Source organism: Sus scrofa, chromosome 15, assembly GCF_000003025.6.
Source record: "Sus scrofa isolate TJ Tabasco breed Duroc chromosome 15, Sscrofa11.1, whole genome shotgun sequence".
NCBI lineage: Eukaryota > Metazoa > Chordata > Mammalia > Artiodactyla > Suidae > Sus > Sus scrofa.
In genome coordinates, this window is record NC_010457.5 from 43,094,701 (window position 1) to 43,114,284 (window position 19,584).

The window sequence follows — 19,584 nt, forward strand, 5'->3', positions numbered from 1 at the left end:
TATATGTTACCAGGGAGTAATCAATGGTTTCAAATATTTTAGAGAGAGCAAACATGACCAGGACTTAACACAGACCTATAATAATTAACCACACCCATTATTTCATTCAGCCAGGCCCTAACCTGCCTCTTGGATATGTAGTCAGCACAAAGGTTTTTGTCCTTGTCCTTGAATTAATCATGGGATTGTTCTTAGCCATCAGGTTCACTCTTTTAAAGCTGAAGCCACCCCTGAAGAATTAGTCCTTTTATACTCATAGGCACCAGAGGAAGGTTGTCAAAAGGAGGGATAGCGAAAAATGGGATTAATCTAAGCCTTTATTTTACAACATCTCAAGGATGGCTAGAAACTGGAACTCAAAGCATGATGCCCTGGGGTCCATGGCTACCTGTGTGCAGGGATCTTTGTGCAGATCATCTTCTTTCTCAAGAGTTAGAAATTCTTCACAATCACTTTATGAAACATCTATATCCCAAGGTCTAGTCTCAGGCTCAATATGAACCCTAAACTTGAAATTGAGTCTCTTGATTTTTCTTCTTTCTCGACTCAGACCTCTATATATCTGACTCTGTATTCCCAGATGTATGTCCACTGGGCCTACCACTTGGTAGAGAGAGGTCAACTGGTCAATGGGGTTTTTTAGTTTAGACTTAGAGAATCATGGACGTTATCTCAGGTCATTTGCAAACTACATCCAACTGGTGTGCCTCTCCGGCACCTTTCTTGTCCTAGATGATCCTGTCCAAACCTGAGTCCAGCCTGGTCCTTGCTTTGACCAGATTAGTCCAGGTAGTAGACCAACCAAGTATGCCTCAACCGTGGATCCTCTGGTCATGACACATACATAGTTTCATTGGTGAAATAAGCCAAACTGATCTAAACAGATGGAACTAAGCCTTCATGACCATGAATGAGAGAGGATATGTCATTCACCCTGGGTTTTTTTGTTTGTTTATTTGTTTGTTTGTTTTTGTTTGTTTGTTTTTAAAGCACCCATGTGGGAAACTTCTTTCACTTCATTTTAAATGCAAGATAAAAACATTCTGTCATGGATCCTTGTGAGCATATTGTTGTTTGAATTATATGCATGTTTTCTTGGTTAAGAAAAGATAAAAAAACAGAAATGATAAATAAGTGAGAAGATACAGACAGGTTTTTGAGAAATTATTGTAGTCCTTTATCAATTTCAATCAAAACGATGTAAATGTAAGAGAAACAGCTCCCCAAATAGTCATTGGTGCCAACAGAACAAAGAAAGAGCATGTGATGTTAAGTTCAAGACTCGTTATCTAGCTATTCTAGAGACTTTGAGCTGTCTGTAACTTTACTCTCTCATATTCATAATGGAGATAAATTCCTGTATGATCATTTCATGTCATTCTTCAACCATATTTTAATTTATAAATTTTCAGTAGCCATTTTATGGAAGTGTCTGTAAAAAGAAATTCTGAACATAATCTCTATTTTATCCTTGTATCTTCTATTAGAGACTGAATGTGAGCAACACCTGCTCCATAAATAACTCTCTGATTCATCTGAACAAAAAAAAAAAGTTCAGCAAAATAGTTGATTGCTTTATGATACAGATGGCATCTGTCATTTAAATAACTTATTTAAATGGAGTAGTGAAAATATCTGACAAATCTTTTTCTGACACATACAGCAAAGAAATCTGGAATAACATCTAAGACATCAGAAGTTGTTGCTGGGCCTTCAAGATTCTCTTTTATTTAGGGGTAAACTATTGTGTCTGTCCCCCTCATTTTTCTCTCTTTCTCATGAATTCCATCTGCTTGGAAGTGTCATTGCTGGTGTTGCAAGGAAACACTTTTGATTAGCACTAAAAAGGTCTAATGTTTGAGACCCTGAATGCAAAACTTCTGATAAAAATAAACTTCAAGGTCTCGGAACACTCTTATCAGATCAAGTGTATGGTCCCAGAGTAAGTTGCTTAAATCTTCTAGGCTAAGCTTGAGAGTGCAAGGCTTAATACCCACAGGCTTGCAATCTTTTTGAATGCGATTATTATTCAGCACCAGCTTTGCATCCTGGATAAAGGTTCCCCTTGAACACAAAGTATGTTACATGCTTGTGTGCTAGTGATCAAAATACTCAGAGGATTATGGCACTTGCTGTTCTTAAACCTCCAAAAGGGTGTTAAAATGCTACATCCATCAGCTAAGCTGTAAATTAAATTTTGGTAGATTGAAGGCATAATTTTATTTCATATGCCAGAAACTCATTTCAACCCTAGCATTTCTGTTAGCACGTTGCAACCAGCAGCATAACTCAAGAGGTTTAATGAAAGTTTAAAAACAATCTGTTGCAGATTTTGTGCCTAATTTATTTTTAATTGCAAATTGTACAACACATTATTGCCTGTGAAAATAGAAATTCAATTTTCTTCCTGTTTTTTTCTTTTTTTTCCCCTTTCTTTTCCTTTTTATAACTCTAATGCAACTTCGGATAGGAAATGATGTTTAACATGCTATTTTCTGGATTTCATTTCTTTGTTTTTAGATCCGTGATGTGGAGTCTTTGGAAAATATAGCTCATGTAACTAGCATTATCCTCCAAAAAACACTGTCATGCTTTCAGAATGTGGTATTTGGAATTTCTATAAGTTTGCATTTCCACAATGATCGCATGTGTATAATAGGCACTATGGCTACAATGCCTCTCTGTTTCATGAAAATCTGATAATTTATGCCTGCTAACAGTATTCACTTTCATATTTAGACATAATTTAGACTGTGAAGCTTTACTGGTGATGGAGTAAAACCACACACAAGATAAACTTTAATCATAAGATGTAACTGGAGAGTTTGTGAAAATTAGATACGCTGTCTCGGATTTTCATAGTAGTAGAAGAAATACTTTATTACTATGACGTTTGCTTTGTCGTGTGACCTTTAATTTTTGTAATTGGTCTTCTCGGAAAGGCAACGAAAGAAAAAGCAACCAGAGCACTCATCCCAATCTTTTCTTTTGGAAAGTTTTGTCACACTCTGCTGCATCTGGTAGTTTGACTTTGTATGGAATCTGAAATGAAGCTTAATGTGAGTGCTATCAAGTGATTCTAGGAAAATGTCAAAATACAAGAGAAGAAAACAAAGGTCTTCGGTGCTGAATTTGCATTCCCTTCTGAAATCTTTGGCACTTTCCTTCTGAGAGTGAGTTGTATTCTTGATTTTAAATGTCCTGCCTTTCTCTTTTGCCCTGTCCTTAGAGAGTGGCCATCAGCTCGCTCCCTGCAGCCTTTCCCTCTCCTCGCTGGGCATTGTGTCAGCACAGCCAGCTGCCTTCATCACTGGTGACAAGGGCAGGGCTGCCTCTTGCTAGAGAGGGGTGTGAGGGTGTTGTGACTAGGGGTCCCTTCCTACCACACTGTTCTCATTGCTTCAACGAGGCCCAGCTTCCAGGGATGGCCAGATCCATGTGATGCCTTGTTTCAAGTTTGCTGTCCTGGGCAGGGGCATCAGAACAACACTGTAGTTTCCACAAGGAACACTTGTGAGTGAGTACCTTGACCCTGAGCTCCTATAAAATATCACAGTTCAGGTTCAGTTAGGACTTGAGCCTGGGATAGTGGCAACGGACTTATGTTGTAATTGTTGAGCGCTTGAAATGCATTGCAGCTAAAAACTAACTAAATTTAAGCAGGAAAAGATCAAGATGATTATTTGTCAATAACTATCAAGTATAAAATATAATAATCCTTTTAAACCTGAGCGTTTTAATCATCTTAAAATAGTATACTAATATAGAAAACATCTGATTCATTTAATAGTTACCTGGTAAAGCTGTTTCTCTGAGACATTAATGCATTTCTATTTTAATTTTTCAGACTATCTAAGCCTGCGATATGACTTTTCTCCCTTTATGCACCACATGTCCTTAAAGGGAAATAGTATTGTTTAATTATTATTGCCTAATATATTTGCCTGTTCCCAGCTTTGCCATATTGGTTCTCATCATAGCAAATCATTAAATTATTATTATTTTTTAAATATTTTTATTGAAGTATAGTTGATCTACAATGATGTGTCAGTTTCAGGTGTACAGCAAAGTGATTCAGAATATATATGTACTTTTTAAGATTCTCTTCCCTTATAGGTTATTACAAAATATTGAGTATAGTTCCCTGTGCTATACAGTTAAGTCCTCGTTGGTTATCTATTTTATTAAATTTTTCTTAATGAAGTAAATAAATATAGAAATTCAAATAGATAAATTGCATCTCTCTGCACTTTATATATATATATATATATGTATGTGTATGTATATATATATATATATATATATATATATATATATATCTGTTGCATTTGTGTGGCAGAAATACAAGTATATCTAAAAGCGATTTAATGAAATGACATACCTCCTAGAAACCTGAATGGGACAGTCACCCCAAAGAAGATTTGGATGGATGCTATTGACCAAATATATGAGCATGAATTGATGGAACCACTTGCAGGAAGTTCTGGAAATATAGCAATGTACAGATTAGGCTGATAGATTTAGTACCAACTCATATATGAATCATTGTAAGAAACATACTATTACTAGGACATGATCTTGTGCCTGTCTTTGCCAGTTCTTGTCAGAGACTGAAGGACAGATTTTTAGAAGGAAATGTGCCTCTCCTTCTTTCTCTCCTTCCCACCATTTCCAAAGGTCTGAGAGCTATGGCTAAAGACAATAATGGTAATAGATCCTTTGGTGGAAGTTTGGCTGATAGGTATGAAGGAAGCTTGAATTCTCATCAGTCTTAGCTCTTTACAGCTAGCTCTATGCTAATTCTTAATTCTTTGCTTACTAAAGGGATACCTGTCTCTTTCTTCTGTATGAACACATAAGCTTAGCATAGCATTGAAATATTTTCAGTGCATGGTACCATGCATGTGCACACATGCACACACACACACACACACACACACAATACACACATATATATACACACACACTGACTTTTGTTGGGGTGGAGTTTGTACAAGTGCATCCATAAGCTTTGAAGTTTGGCATTCTGCTGAAAAGGAGTATCTTCTTTAGAATTAGAATCTTCAAAATGTGTTAAATCTTTACTAAGGTCATAAGATGGATGTGAATACACCTCTCCTTCCTTTTCTTTATGACTTTATAATTTTAATTCATTCCTGAAAACCAGCCACTGAGTTAAAAAATGTTCAATGAAAACTAATATTTTCCCTTAATTTGTATGGGTAAATTTGTGATACTTCTCATCACAATCCAAGACACTCCAAAATTGTTTAGTTTAAAAATTAGAGGGGGATGCTGGGGGAGGGAAGAACTGGGGTTTGGGATTAGCAGATATAAACTATTAAATATAGCATAGATAGACAACAAGGTCCTACTGTACAAACCAGGGAACTATATTCAATAGTCTGTGATAAACCATAGTGCAAAAGAATATGAAAAAGCTCTGTGTATGTATGTATGACTGGATCACTTTGCTATACAGCAGAAATTAACACAACGCTGTAAATAAACTCTACTTCAATAAAATTAAAAAATAAAAAAACATTTTAAAAACAAAAAAGTAAAAAAATCAATTGAAAATGAAGACAAGATTTTACAAGTAAAAAATCTGAACATAAATATAATTCATATATAAAAGATAATATAATGAAAGATAATTATATTTGGTTCTTTTCTTTACCACATTTGAAACTATTATAGAGTTCATGGATTTCTTGCATTCAAACTAAACTTAAAAAATAAAGTTATAGGAATTCTCGTCGTGGCTCAGTGGTTAACGAATCCATCTATGAACCACGAGGTGGCGGGTTCGATCCCTGGCCTTGCTCAGTGGGTTAAGGATCTGGCGTTGCCCTGAGCTGTGGTGTAGGTTGCAGACGCGGCTCGGATCCCGCGTTGCTGTGGCTCTGGCGTAGGCCGGCGGCTACAGCTCCAATTAGACCCCAGCCTGGGAACCTCCATATGCTGTGGGAGTGGCCCTAAAAAATGGCAAAAAGACAAAAGAAAGGAAGGAAGGAAGGAAGGAAAGAGAAAGAGAGAGAGAGAGAGAAAGAAAGAAAGTAAGTTATGGTCACAAAGTGGTTAGTTCCTTTTTGAAATATAGCTTACTTAACAATATTATATTAGTTTCAGAGGTACTACATAGCGATTTGACATTTGCATACATTAATTGAAACAATAATCACCATAAGTCTAGCAATCATTCATTCCTCAAAAATTATTGTAAGTTATTGACCTTATTACTTATGCTATGAATTTTATCACAGTGACTTATTTATTATAAAACTAGAGGTTTTTACCTCTTAATCCCCTTCCCCTGTTCTACCCACCCCCATCCAACCCCCATTTTGGCAACCATTTATTTATTTTCTATTACCTACGAGTCAGGTTTTTTTATTTTTTTGATATTATAAAGTTAGTGAAGTTTAAACCAAGTGATTCTCATTTGAAACTTGTTTAATTTAAGGTTTGTGTGGCTCGATATTGAGCATATTACACATTTACAATTCTAAATTGTACCATAATATACACAAAAAAATAAACAAAGGAACACTATGGGACAAAATGAAGGCAAAATATGACAGCCCTTTGAAACACTTAGGAATAGAATGTCACACTGAAGAATTGTAAAACTGTTACTCTTTATTTCTCTTGCTAAAATGACCCATGTAAATCAAAAGATTTTGGGTTCATTCAAACATGGTGTATAATTCAAGTTAATTCTCTGACTAGCATCTGCTGTGTTGAGCAAACTGGGGAACATATCTTTGCCTGAAACCCTAATGTCAAAATATCTTTCTTAGAGTATATTTATTTTTTGTGGGTTTTGTTTCCATTTTGAAAAAAATAGTGATTAAAAAAAAAGCCACCCCAAAATTGAGATGACTTCTTAAAATCTATTATAGAAAAATAAGTTATTAACTGAGAGCATTATGTGAGGTGAGGCTTTCATATGATTTAATTTGTCTCCCAACACAATATTTAGAGCATTTGGAGATTTCCAGTCTTCTCTACAACACTTGGAAACTCCTACAATAGAACATTAGGACCAGAAGATTCTGTGAAGACAAGTCTAACATCCTAATCTTACAGATGAAGAAGCTGACACTTAGAGACATTAAATGACTTCACCAAGGTCATGAACCTGAATGTGACAGAAAAGGGTCTCCTCACTTCCAGCCCAACTATCATCTCATTTTCTCTCCCACTATAATTTAATTGACTCCCCAAAATGATGGGTAGAACCCCATCATAATCACCATTCCCTAGGACCTATCGATAGGACCCATAAAGCATAATCAATTAAAGTACAATTTGAACTTGGGATGGGGCTGATTAGGGGGGCAGATCTGAACTTAAAGTCCTCTACTGTTCAGTGTTTGTAGTGGGGGGGGGCGCACTTGAACAGTCTTAGAGCTAAAACATTATCAGTTAAAAAGTCAAAATGATGACATAAATAAATAAACAAACAACTATAAGCCTTCCCAACTGAGCAATAATGTCAAGTTGGGCTGTTGTAAAAAATGGAACAACGTTAAACACATATCACACTATGAGGTTTTGAGTTGTGTCATCATTCAGCTGTGGTCTGCTCTGCATTCTACATTCTGCAGAATATTTACAAATTTGCACAGACATCAAATGATAAGGATGCAAATAAGATTTAAGATGCAGTGTTGGATATAAGAACATGGCTTGACCTGGAGGCCCAAATTGGGTGTTTTACTGTATTGTCCCCCAAGTGCAGACTTTTAGGTCTGTTACTGGGAGTAGCTGAAGTTGTAGCGCACCCCCCTGGCCCGGTGTGAAAGTCTGTGGCTGCTCACAGATTGAAGAGAACACATGAGGCTGGGCTATGTGTGACCCACAGGTAAAGTGAGTTAGAAAAAAGCCAAAGTTTCCTGCCAAATAGTTGTAAGAGTCTGGCCAGCCTTTTTATCTACTGACGCCAGAAATGAGAAGGAAGGTGAAAAACATTCTCCACTTAGCTACACTCCTGGATTATAAATTCCTTGTGAGCAGGGAGTATTCATCAATGAAATACATGTGCAATGAATGTCTAACATGGGTCCATTGCTCTACCTGAGGCTGGGTATGTAGAGGTGAGAGATTCAGAAATAGCCTATGATTTCATAGGATATAGACTCTTATGGCTAAAATATATATATTCTCCATAAGTCCTCTGACTGTGTTATTATACATTAAGCAATGATTGGTTTCACCAACGTCATCAAACTACCTGGCCTATCCTTATTCATTCATTCAACATGTATTATTTGCACATTATATGCTATGTGCTGTAATACAGTGGAATTTCACAATTTCTTTGCCTCAATATTATACTTCACATGAAACAACAGAATGGGAGAGGCAGAGGGAAATGAAGTAAAATCCATGAACAGAAATTTGATTTGTATTAACACTTTCAAAGTATAATCAGTCTCTTATAAATCCATGCATGGGCACAGGCTAAACCAATATGAAAAGCATCATATGTTTCTGAATCCAGTTCTTTGATTTTGTTACACCAACCTATAAAGGTCTCTTCTTGTTTTAACTAATCAAATTCTGATAACTTATTTTTGTAAGGTTTTTTTTTTTAAAAAAAATTTTATTCGTCATCATGATATTCTACTAGCTGCTTACTGAATAAGAAGTGTCCTACAAACTTTAGGATCTATACTTCCAGGTATATGATAAAAGCAACTACAAATGCTAGTTCATATAGAAGTGTAGTGCAGAGATATCCAGAAATGGGCTTTTAGGCTTGACTTATTACTTATTTGTTGATGCTTTGGACAGGTCATTTTATACTGGCTGAGCCTCAGAGGACATAGGATAATAAAAGTTTCAAATTGTGGTCCTCAAAATAATTCACCTAATGAGGAATGACCTAGGAATGGACAGGGGTTTCTGAGACCCCAGCAGCTGTCCAAAATACAGTTGCTAGGTGAATGAAGACAAGTACAGGCAAGGAAAACCTCCTTGTGTTTCCAGACTACATTTAAATCACAAGTATTTAATGAAATGGACCATTCATAGCTTAAAAGGTATGTGCTGTGAGTGATTCAAAGATAATAAAACATAGTTCTTTCTAGTAATAAAACGAAAACCTATGTAGAGGAACCTCAAATAAGGAAAAAGACAAGGCCTTATCTAAGCATCGAACATGTTCTCTCAACTCAACTTGAGTTATAAGGAAAAGAAGATGGTTTGAATTCTAATCCTGGTTCTAGCCCCTTTTAATAAAAAGCTATTAACTCCAGTTAGGTTGCCTGAAATGTAGTTAAATACATGTATACGAAAAAGAAGATATGAGAATTCAAAGAAGAATTTAGCTAAAGTACTGAGGATGATGTCCCCAAAGTGTTGATGCTAAGCAAATGTTAATTTCTCTTCCATCCCTTCTCTTTAATCAGTTAACAAAATGGATGACCATATCTCACTTGTGCCTTACTCAGAGAACTACTCGGAGAATAAAATCCAGTCATCACTGTGAAAAGCAGTCAGTGTTGTGAAGATTTAAGTATGGGTGAGGTATTTTCTCAATTTGCTGAACTTATGATATCAAAAGGCTTTACCAAGAAGTAAAAGTATATTCCAAAAGACTTTATAGATAACCACATAAATGCCAGGAGCATAAAGAACTACCACTTGAATATAGGTTCTAGCTCGTGTTCATCTTCATATCAAAGGGAACATGTATCACTTCAGATACACCCTATGGATGGGGTTGCTATTAGCAAAGACACTCTGGGCTCGATCATGAGAACATCAAAGCCCTAAATCCCCTATCTCTACCTAACACAGATGGTAGCATGTGCTAGAGGCTAGAATATGTGTAGCAAGCATGTGCCTAGCAGAGATTCTTGGGGGTTTTTGTTTCTTTGGCTTCACTGACAGCATAGTTCCTGGGCCAGGGCTTGGATCCAAGCTGTGGCTGCAACCTACCCCACAGCTGTGGTAATGCCAGATTTATAACCCACGTACCAGGCCAGGTATCAAAGATGTGCCTCAGCAGCAACCTGCTGTACCACAGTGGGAACTCAAAGACTCTTTGTTTATCAAATATGTAGTAGCGATTTTGGAGTTGTACTTGCACTCAAGTTCTGTTTCCATCACAAACTGCAAGGTCAAGGTTCCAGCTTCTGCAAGGGTTAGTGTCCTCCTTTATATGGGGGGGGGGGGCTAATAATTATGTCTCCTGAATGAATTGCTTGGAGGATAAAATAAATGTTTGGCACATGGCAAGTGTTTTTTGCATTTGAGCCATTATTCTTAACTCTCAGTAAGTGAAGACATGAGTAGTCTTTTGTGTAACCAGAAGGATAGAGGCAGTGGTGTGTGCTTCCTGCCTCCTGAAACCTGAGAAAGAGGTTCTTCTTCAGAGAAAACTCTGGCTAGACAGTGAGAGGGGATTTGAGGTTGTCCCCAAACAGGAACTAAAATGAAAGTGGAAGGAATGCCTAGCAGACCAAGTGGGACAAGAAAAGCTGTGTGAGATTTAGGGAGGTGAATAATAGAATTTTAGTAGTGAGCAAAAAAAAAAAAAAAAAAATGGCCTGTAGTATATAGATGATATAAATACATGTTGGGACTCCAAATTCTCTCCCATGATCTGTCCTGTTTGAAGTAACTCTCTTCCATCAAAATTCCGGACATAGCAAAGTGACAGAACACCTGGTAACTCCATCCTCTTAACCCACTGAGGCAAGGTCTCAGTGTCCTCAGTATCCTCCAGTATCCTCCACCTGTCTTTGCTAAAACACATGAGAACATCTTCTATTTCCTTGTAAAACTTCAGTGGGCAGCAAAGACCAGTTTAAATAAGACCCTTTGGTGAAGAATCGAGGCTCATGATTTCCTTTTCTTAATGGATAAAATGAATGAAACAATAAAACTTATCCTGTAAGAAAGTGTTATGCACACATGTGTATCTGTGATTTAGACCACTTGGGATAAACGCAAAAGTCTTCCATTTTTAGCCTTCCATCACAAACGCTGCTGCAGCAAACTATTAAAGTGAATTATGAAGGAGCAGAGAAATAATAAAGCAGGTATCTTAGAGTTTTTTTTTTTTTTTTTGAGGGCGTGTATTTTGATTGTTGCTGACAATTCAGAGGAAAGCTAGCCTAATGTGGTGGTATAATCATTGGCTTTATGGGTTTATCTTTAATTAGGCCCAGCACAGAAACAAACCAAATGATGACAGTGGGTTGATGGATTTCCCTGTTAGATTTCTAAGTTGGTTAAATATAGGTGGTTACTGTAATTACATATTTACTCTTCCACTTTTGCAGCTTTCCAAGTGACAAAAAATTCAGCCCTCTGTCATGGGTTTGAGATGTTAAACTGTCCTAAACATTGGCAATGCTGTGATAGATGAACATAAGCAATAAACACTTCATATATTGTCACGGGAGGCTAATTTAGACTGCTGTAAATTAGTGGTTTGTGGAAAGAAACCAATGTGGTGAAAGTAAGAGGTGTGAAACTGCCTGGTGACGGTTTCACTCTGTGATGTGACGCTGTGTTATTAGTGTCTCGTAAGATCCAAGGCGGTTTTTGCCTTGCTAGTGTGTGTATTCATCCTTTAACTGTATAAGCTGGCCCAAGAGCAATGCTGTGAGCAAGATCATGCTTTTGCATAGTGTTTGTTCTGAAAATATGGATTAGTAATGAATGTTAAAAATAGGACTTGTCAGAAGAAAAGCAAGGAGACTTTTTGCTAAATTAAAGATCCGTTCCTTCACAAAAGATAGACCTATATTCTGTAGCTCATCATTTGTCCCAAGATCTGATAAGTGCCCTTCAAATATATAATTGATTGTAAGCTAAAGCTATTGAATGATATCTCTCCATATGTAAACGTCCTTTGCGAAATCTGTACATGTGGTCTGTACAAATGATCTAAAAACTATACTTCAGTATTCAATTTGCTCTGTTTTTTTCCAAACAGAATTAGTTTTGAGAAGTATTTTTGTTCATTTATTATTAGAAAAGACCTTACTAGCTTATTCAAGCACGAAAATTACCCCAAAAGCTTGCAAGATTTATAATGCTTAAGAAACAAAAAAAAAAAAAAAAAAAAAAAAAAAAAAAAAAAAAGCAATTCAAAACCTAATGAGACATTTTAGGCCTCATTTACATCTCTAACCTGACCCATTTTCTGCAAAAACGTTTTCCTTAGTAATTTACATACTAAAAGCTAGTTATTTATCCATCCCTAACCAAAAAGTTGATGAGGTTACTAATACCACAGTGAAGTTAACATTACCCTAAAAGCTAACTATGGCCATTTCTAGAAGATTGAATATTGAGTCATTTATTTAGCTATAATCTCCATTACATGCTGGTAATGCATCCAAATTCTGAGAGGATGACATGGAAGCTTGAATATAGTGTTGTCACACTCACTTTATTAGCAAGTCTTTCCAGGAACACATACTTTGGGAAAAACAGCACATTTAGGTGCTCTGTATTCATACACCTGTATCTACAGGGAAAATAAATGATGCAATGAGGTACATTCTCTAAAACAAGTTCCAACATCATATGTATATATATGTTTTATGGCCACACTCATGGCACATGGAAGTTCCTGGGCCAGGGATTAAATTCAAGCAGCAGCTGCAACTTTCATTATGCCTGCAGCTGCAGCAACACCAGATCTTTTAACCCACTGCACCTCTGCAGCAACCCAGGCCTCTGCAGTAAGGTTCTTAAACCACTATGCCACAGCAGGAACTCCAATATCATATTTTTTTTAATACAAAAATGCTTTGCATCTGTTCAGAGTTTAAAATTGTATGGATATAGTATTTATCTTGTTAAAGTGTAAATGCCTGATATTTTGAGAAAAAAGTCTGCCAGGAGGACCTGAAGTACAGAGTTGCAGAGAGAGGTATTTCTCATAGTCTTCAGGAATATATATTTTTTTCCTGATGAAAAATATATATCCCTAGGAGTTCCTTGTGGCTCAGCAGTAATGAACCTGATTAGCATCCATGAGGATGTGAGTTCGATCCCTGACCCTGCTCAGTGGGTTAAGGATCCATGTTGCTGTGAGCTGTCAGAGATGTAGCTCATATCTGGTATTGCCATGGCTGTGGTATAGGCTGGCAGCTGTGGCTCTGATTTGACCCCTAGCCTGGGAACTTCCATATGCTGCAGTTGTGGCACTAAAAAACAAACAAACAAATATATATATAGGTACATATATACACACACATACACACATATCCCTAAATGCATATATTTAGTTTATAAACATATTTATATCTATATATAACATGTTTATATCCCATACACATTTGTCCTTTTATTAAGACATTTATATTTTTTATCTTATATAGTTATATTTTACTATATTTTATAAATGTTATATATTTTATAATTTTTATGTATGTTATATGTGTATACATAATATCACCATCTGTTGATAATTATTATGTCATATATTTCAGTATTTATATAATAGGTTATATATATATATATCTGTTGATATAAAATCTGTTGATTACATCAATTGATGATAATTGTTACCTTGATATCTTACTCTCACAAGGCACTGAGTTTATACTGACTTGGCTGATGTTCATAATATCAGCGTCTATGAAACATGAACTGTTGATGGATGTATAGTTTAGTGGAACATCACTTGGGCACATGTTGAAAGTTACACTCCAAAACCTTCAAGGCTGCCCTAAGGTATGACAGGCATGCCTCTGAGTTTGAACCCCTCTCTAAGTGACATATACCACATCCCACCAGAATCCAGAGGCTGAGAAGATGTAATACATCTCTGTGGTTCCTTTATCAAGGAATTTTTAAACAGATTTCCCTGCGAATGCCCTGATAAATTCTGGTCCCCTAAGGGTAGTTTTCAACCTAATTTTAGTTTGTTCGGTGTCTTCTACAAACATTTCTGCCTAGTTCAGTCTAGCATTTCATTGTGACCAGGGCAAGTCTGGTACCAGAGAAGGTCCCAAACTCTACCCCTGCCGATGAGTGACCTTGGAGCCCAAAATCAGAGGCTGGGCTTTCTGAGACAACTGCAAGTCCATACCCTCCTTGGCAAAGCAGGCTCTGTTTCATTCCTATTTAATTTTAGTTTCCTCAGTGATGAGTTTTAGATTGTGTTTGTTTTCAGAAATTCTGTTTGCTGTTGTATTCTTCCTGTTAGAGGATTTAGAAGAGGATACACAATCCATTATAAGCAGAGAAAAAGAGTCCTTCGTAAATGTAATTACTTAAAAGTCATCTGCAAAGTAAATTGCCATTCACCAAACCTTATTAGCATGTGACACATTAAGAATTGGGTTTTTGTTGCCTATGTTGAGGCAGTCAGGTCTTGTTGCCACTGTCACCACTGTCTTCATGGCTATTATGGCCACCGCTAAAGCCAGCTCTTGAAGGAAGCCAGATAAAGGGTCTGACCTCTCAGCTCTTTTGAGTGATCTGAAAACTTAGGTTGTATGGGCCTTACATGCTGCCTGTCTGTCTTCCAAGTCTTCCAAAGACCATGCTGCAATAGACTATTTGGTTTTCATTTTTTTTTTTTTTTTTTTTTTTTTTTTTTTTTTTTTGCTTTTTAGGGCCGCACCTGCGGGATATGGAAGTTCCCAGGCTAGGGGTCAAATCGGAGCTGTAGGTACCAGTCTACACCACAGTCATAGCAATACAGGATCTGAGCCACATCTGTGACCTACACCACAGCTCATGTCAATGCTGGATCCTTAACCCACTGAGCAAGGCCAGCAATCAAACCTGCATCCTCATGGATATTAGTCAGATTTATTTCCACTGCGCCACAACAGTAACTCCAACTATTCAGTTTTCTACTCAGCTATTTGGAATGTCTTTGGATTATGCCTCTAGTGTAGGAATTTAGTGGTAATTCTCAGTGAATACTATATTTTCTATGAAAATATTTTCCATTGTCACTGTTTCCCAAGTACATGCTGGTAAATGATATACACCATCTCCAGATGTATTACATACGAACATTATGCCACACAGCAAAGCATTTCTTATTTTTTATTTTATTTTTTTAATCTTTTGAGCATTTTTGTGTTTGATCTGTGAAGATGGTATCATTTGAACATCACAGTTCCTATACACTCATTTCAAAGATAATTTAAGATGATCTTAAACTATGTCACCCTTAATATTCCCCAGATATTAAATATATTTTAAGATTCTGTGTCTGACAGTGTCTTTTTAATTTTTCTAGAAATGTTGAGTGAATATTTACTATGTAACAGTTATGAATGAAACAACCATGATCCCTGCCCTCATGAATCTTGGGATCCAGTGAGAACGGCAGATGAACAAAAAGACAACAAGATAATGATGATAGGTTTGAGCTAAGTTAGAGGAAATGAACAGAGGACTGTAATATGCAATAAGGGAGAGGGGGTTAGCATTTAAATAGGGTGGTCAGGAGAGCAAGCTCAAAAGGGACATTGAAACCAGGATTGAAAGTTGATACAGAGTGATCCATATGAAAATGAACGGGAAGAGCAAGCCAGGTAGAAGATGCCACTACAAAGCTCCTCATGCAATAAGGGGGACAACATAACTAGGCATGTGAAAAATGCTACTCTGGTGGGAGTGGGATGGTATGTGTTAGGAGGATGCCCACAAACTTGATGGGCGAGGTGGACAAGGAGAGACCATGACCATGGTACCAAGCCTTGGGCACCATGAATACTCCCTGAATTGAATCTTCATCCCATCTCTGGCTGCCATCCCTGCCATCATGGATAGTACCTGCATCTGGGGAAGCTTATGGAATACAGGCAAACAGAAAGGAACATGTGTTTTCAGAGGAGGGGAGAGATAGGATGATAAGTGTCTGGCCTAAATTTGTCAATTTGTTTTTCCTCTAAATTCACTAGCCAGTTAAGTCACTCTACTTTCCCTGTGGCAGAGAAATAAGGGACACAGGTTGCCTGGATTGTTCTACTAATGGAGTGCCCACCAGAGTTGTGTTGTCTGTCTTAACCTTTCTGGAAGTGATAATATTATATTATCTATCATTTACAAAGAAGAGTTTTGTTGTATTTCATAAAGTTGCATTTCTTTCCATTTGCTACTAGAATTCAGGTGTGTTACCCCATGTGTTATATATATAGCATGTGTTATTATAAAGTGGACATACTAGGTCTACCCAAATACATGGTCACCCGAGGCCTGAATACTATAACCTTTGAATGTCCTAAGAGAATTAAATCCAGTGGCCAAGAAGATCAGGACCAGAGGTTTGATGGATCTGCTACCTAACTGTAGTCAACCACACTCCTTCAGTGTTTTATTTGTATCTTTAGTGAATGTTGTATGCCTACAAATGTACAATTATATCAAATATATCTATTTATTCCTTATTTCTAGGAAGAAAAGAGCTTCAAAGCTCCTGTATTTATAAATGTTTATACCTAAGAATTAACAGTAGAAGTGGAGTTTATATATGTAGATTTTTCATATGCAATTTTAATGGCTTGTTAGTCCCCATATAAGGAATTCCTTCTCTCTGCAGGCCAAGAGCTGTTTCCTGGGAGGAGCTGTTTCCTGAGAAGGCAAGGTGGCCCCTGTTCTCCACAGGGCATAGCCAGGGGGCCCAGGCACAGTGCCCTGAGTTCGCTGGCAGCTGGCTTACCTAGAGGTCCCAAGTGGCCCCCTGGGAAGACGCAGGAGTGGTGAGTAGCCATGCGAGGCCAGGCGCTTTGATAGCCCTGTCTTCTGGAGAAACTTGTTTTCTGATTTCCTAGTCAATCCCGTCATTCTTTCAGACATAACTTCTAAGAAACTGTCAAACATTTACCTTTTCTCTTTACATTTTTTTTTCTTCCTCCTGCCTATAGCCATAGGCCTTCTGTAAAGAAATGACATCTCATTTCCTCTTCGTGCATAAGTGTGCAGTGTCACAAATGCCACCTTAAAAGAAAGAAAGAAAAAAGAAAAGAAAGAAAAGAAATAGGGAGGGAGGAAGGAGAAAAAAGGGAGGGATGGAGAGAGGGAGGAAGTGGGGAAGAAAGGAAGGAAATGAAGGGAGGGAGGGAAGAAGGGAGGAAGAGGAAGAAATAAACCATGTTATCTTGTAAGTCTTTAACTCTGCTGTCATATTTCTTTTAACATCAGTTAGAAATAGCTAATACTGCTCAGTCAAGTGTCCAGCTACAAGGATCCTTTGAAATCCAGTAATTATTTTTGGGAATTTTATATAGAAGAGGTAAAAAACATAAAATAGCATTGGTTCATAAAACAGGAAAGATAAATGTTTCCAGGAAAAAAAATCTATAGCAAGAGTGTAGTGAACTCTATGAATGAAAATCTATCATGTGCTAGTGTGATCAGTAAATGGAAATCAAGGATATTTGCTTTGTTAATGAGCAGATCCTGTCTGTCTATGTAAAAGCAAGTTTATTCAAGAAGATATGATATAGAACTATAGTTTTTATTGTTAGAATATTGTTCGGCATGGTAATTGTGAATATATTGCAAAGTTAACCTAAAGCTGCAGTTTTCTTTTTTCTTAAACATTTGTAATTTCAAGTTTTTTTTATATGAAATTTATGTTCTTCTAAACATAATTATTATGTATTAATTATTTGCTAAACAAGAATTATAAAAAATAGGAAAGTATCAAGAAATACTATTTGCTGCATGATATATCCTCTGCGTACTCAACTATTTTAAGGTCTCTGACGATATTTAGAGAGAACTAGTACCAGGCAAAGATTGAAAGCAGGAATTCTATATAACATCTAAATGTCACAGGTGTTATTGGAATGCAAATGTACTTTTCTATACATTTTGTAGGTCAACACCATATTTTTACACTTTATTTTCTGACTTTTTTACCTAGTACCTTTTTCCAAATTACTAGAAACTAAAAATACCCTCATGAAATTAAGAGTATGGAAATAAAGACAATGCAAGTTTGCTGATGCCTTTAAGATCATTTCTCAATGTTGCTGGTGGGTTGAGCTGAACCATCCATTCATTGTGAGAAATCTTCCTGAGCCAGGATTTCTGCCTATCAACATAGGGTAAATTTTACTTCGGACATAATTAATTTGGGCAATCGAATTATTTGGAAAAATGAGTAGAAAAAAATGAGTAATAAAATTATTGTAGGAAAATTATATTTCAATAAAAGTGGAGTTGAAACTTAGAAAACACATTTAATTAATAAAAGGGTGCATTTTATCTGGTATTTTAGCCACCAAAATCAAAGTCTACACATTCTTTTTCACTGACAGAATTCAAGTTTTGGGGTAAGTTAAATAAAATTAAGGAATAATTTCCTTTCAGAGAAAACTGAGATGGTGCATTTTTAGTTAAGTGCATTATATAAAAAAGTAATGGAAAGAAAACCTGTCACTTATGTCATCCTGCATATTTTTAGGTCAAATTGTTCATCAATGAGTTACTAGTTAATATGTAGGAGAAATATTATATTTATATAGTATCCCTCATTTGCTTATTGGATATTACATTAATGGGTATAAAAATATGACACTCCTTAGCAGGAACTTAAACTAACTTTGAAAGCTGTGGGTAGTCAAACTGTGTTTTGTCTGATGTCATCCCAGCCACATTTATAACCAAATGTAAATTTTTATAAGCACTATGACTCATAAATACAGTGGGTTCTGTTCTTAGGATAGGCTTTTTGGAGATAGTTACCTGAGTAATATTTATTCCAAACACTTTCAGAGTAATTTTGCAGAAATATAATAACTCTTGAAGGAACACAACTTCTTTCTTACCAGGGACAGAAATATTTTGAAAAGAAAAGAGCATCTGTTCCTTTTCCTCTCCAACGATTTTATTGTCTTCTGGACCGTGGGAGTTTGCTATGGGAAAGAGAGAGGTGGGTTGCAATTCAGTATCACTTTGCTCATCTGGGAATAAGCACCTGATGCAAAATGTGACCTGACTTATTCACATGACACCAGTTTCCCACATTCTTCTATTATCATTTAAATTGCTGTTCATGTTTTGACAACCTTCTTTAATAGAAAGCAGAGAAAACACCAAGCTACACCTCTTGAATCTTCATTCTTAAGTTGGGATGCATTCTTCTAGAACTAATGTTTCTGTAATATGTGGTGTCACTAAGGAGAATGAAAAGTGCACTTTGGATATGCCACTGTAATAATTTTCAGTTATAGACTATAATTAATCTGAATAATGGCAACAAAAGAAACACTTAAGAAAAGTAATTTCAGTCTTTAGTTAAAGAAGCTTAATGAAAGCAGTATTCTTCCACTTAACAAATATTTAGGTGCCAGGAACTTTGTTGCTAGGTGTTGGGGATCATGAAACTTACACCTGCACTGTGCTATCATTACAGGTTGTTCTGACTGACGTAAAAAATAAAGCATGCAAGTTTACCTGGATTGGCCTGTAATCAGCCAATCTGCCTTTGTCACAGAGGTGAAAGGAGAGGCACATAGAAGACTTACTATTTTATCAGACTTGAACTTGAAGCTTGAGGTAGCAGGGAAAGAGGGGGGGTGGATTTTAGGCAGTGGGAAGAGAGCAGACCAAGTTCTTAAGATAGAGAACTGCTTG

The 19,584-nt window shown here is 36.6% G+C and overlaps 1 protein-coding gene across 13 annotated transcripts in view; it reads left to right on the forward strand.

The window, feature by feature from the left end:
- Positions 1 to 19,584, forward strand: part of TENM3 (teneurin transmembrane protein 3) — a 2,583,558-nt gene that overhangs the window by 1,276,511 nt on the left and 1,287,463 nt on the right. For all 13 annotated transcript variants that reach the window (XM_021076354.1, XM_021076353.1, XM_021076364.1 and 10 more), the window contains one exon: positions 16,541 to 16,700. The gene's annotated coding sequence lies outside the window, so the exon portion shown is untranslated. The remainder of the gene's footprint in view (positions 1 to 16,540; positions 16,701 to 19,584) is intronic.